Source organism: Carettochelys insculpta, unplaced genomic scaffold (genome assembly GCF_033958435.1).
Source record: "Carettochelys insculpta isolate YL-2023 unplaced genomic scaffold, ASM3395843v1 scaffold_0035, whole genome shotgun sequence".
In the NCBI taxonomy this organism is placed as follows: Eukaryota; Metazoa; Chordata; order Testudines; family Carettochelyidae; genus Carettochelys; species Carettochelys insculpta.
The window spans coordinates 162,873-165,501 of record NW_027439072.1 but is presented as its reverse complement, the minus strand read 5'-3'; positions in this window follow the sequence as shown (position 1 = coordinate 165,501).

Here is a 2,629-nt window from a genome sequence, read left to right as displayed (position 1 = left end):
CTTGTATTATGGGAAAAGGTAAATAATTTTTCTATATTCACTTTCTCCACACCATTCATGATTTTATATACCTCTATCATATCTCCCCTCAATCGCCTCTTTTCCAAACTGAAAAGTCCCAGTCTCTCTAGCCTCTCCCCATATGGGACCCTTTCCAAGCCCCTAATCATCTTAGTCGCCCTTTTCAGAACCTTTTCTAATGCCAATATATCTTTTTTGAGGTGAGGAGACCACATCTGCACGCAGTACTCGAGATGTGGGCGTACCATAGTTTTATATAGGGGAAGTATGATATCTTTTGTCTTATTATCGATCCCTTTTTTAATAATTCCTAACATCCTATTTGCCTTACTAACTGCCGCTGCACACTGCGTGGATGTCTTCAGAGAACTATCCACTATAACTCCAAGATCCCTTTCCTGATCTGTCGTAGCTAAATTTGACCCCATCATGTAGTACGTGTAATTTGGGTTATTTCTTCCAACATGCATCACCTTACACTTACCCACATTAAATTTCATTTGCCATTTTGCTGCCCAATCACTCAGTGTGTGACAGGGAGCGTCTCACTCCCAGGCACACCCAGCTCTGCCCCCTCCCTAGTGGTAATTCACCTCTCACCCCAGCTGTCCCCAGTGCTGACCTGACGCACCTGAGATCCCTCTTGTATCTTCCTTCTGCTTCCTCACCAACATTTCCTAACCTTGCTGGGAAGCAAAACTCCTGCAGTGGACATGAATTGTGCAGGTGGGAGACGTTCTGACACAGCCCCTGGGCAGGGCCCAAGGTTTCAGCTGGTGACTGTGCAGTGCAGAGGGAGGAGGAGTTTGGGTGCCAGCGGGAAGAGGTGGCAGGTGTGAAGGGGAACCCGGGCAGGGCTTGTGGGTGAGGGAGGAGGGGAAAAGGGCAGTGGCGGGGGGGTTGGCAGGGTCTGAGGGGACAAGGGGATCAGGGCACTGGGGAGGGGTGGGAGAGGCAGGATCTGAGGGACCCACTGCAGGGCCCAGGACAGCTGGCAAGGGGCAGCCGGGGCTGGGGGAACTCCAAGCTGGGCTCCGAGCAGTGGGGGATGGGTGAGAGAGTCTGAAAGCGGAGGCCACGCTGGTGGGGGAGGGGAGGAAATCTCAGTCCAGTGGCCCAGCAGCTGCCTGTTGCTCATTTCCAAAAAGGCCCCGTGTGAAACCCTTTGCAACTAGCCGCTTAGCTCAGTTGGTCAGAGTGTGATGTGAATAATGCCAAGGTTCTGGGTTCAAGCCCCATGCTGGCCATGGGCAGGTCTTTTCTGCTTTCCTTCTTGTGGTGGCTCTGGACACAAGCCCAAAAGAGCTGAAGGAACCAGGCTGACAGGTTGGCAGGGAGCAAGTCACAGTCACCACCCCAGGCAGAGGGAAGGGCTGCAGAGTGGGCCTGTGTGAGGTGAGGATCCCCAGATTCCCAACTCTGCAACACACACCTCCCACAGGAAGGGGCAGCAGGAGCCCTCTGCCAAGGGCACCAGCCCCGACAGCAGCTCCATTGGCTTTCTCTGCTCCCCATCTCTCCCTAAAAGCCTTTGGCCTCACAGGCTCCCTCCCTGGACACCTGCTACTGCAGCACCACAGGCCCAGGTAACTCACCAGTGGTGCCAGTCCCTGCCTGCCCTGCTTCTCTTCCCGCATGAGTTCTCCTTCTTCACTCAGGTGCCCCGGCTGCTGCTTTGGGGGGCAGAGGGCTGGGGAAGGCACAGAAAGGGCCCTTGGGGGTGGGGTGCAGAAGCACAAGGAGCAGGCCCTGGAGGAAGTCCATGATGAGCAGCTTTGGCCATGGGAGCTCAGGAGAGGGGCAGAGAGGTACAGGTGACAGGATGGGTGGGGGGGTCTCTGCAGAGGTGGGGTTGGCTGGGAGTCCTTGGGGAACGGGGAGAGGCCTGTGGGGAGGGGAGGAGAGAGCAGCAGGCAGCTGGCAGCAGAGCTCAGGGGAAGAGGCAGAGCTGGGATAGGAAGAGATGAAATGGGAGGAGGTGCACAGGTGGCCTCAGAGGGAGCAGGCCAAGCAAACCAGATCCCCTCCCGCTCCTCGGGAGCTTCCAGCACTGGCACCAGCATCCCCAGTGCAGCTGTCACAGGCCACAATGGACATTCTGGTGCTTTACATGATGCTGACAGGCAGTGACCAGAGAGGTGCAGAGTTATTTCAGAAGAGTTTATTCCAGAATTATTCCTCCAAAATAATCTAGTTCACAATGACGCCTTCACGCCACAAGGCAGCCCCAGAATAAAGAAAACATATTTCAAAATGGCACCTCCATGCACAGCAGAGCCTGTCTGTGAGTAGAGACCCTGGAGGCCATGCTGGTGCTGTCACTGCACAGCAGAGTAGTTTTGGAACATGCTATTCTTGAATAACTTATTTTTGAATAGCCCCAATTACCTGCCTATACAGCCCAATTCCAAAATCTCTGTTTTGGAATTGGCACCGTTGGAGGAGAATGAGGTTTACTGCCTTGCAAAAAGGCTGCCTGTTATTTCTATATTATTTCAGTGACCTGCCAGGCTCTCTCAGGGTTAGGACCTTATTTGGAGGTTTCAGGGTTTGAGTCCCAGGCTGGGAAAGCTGCATTCACCTTGCCTTGTGCATCAGGAACCCAAGA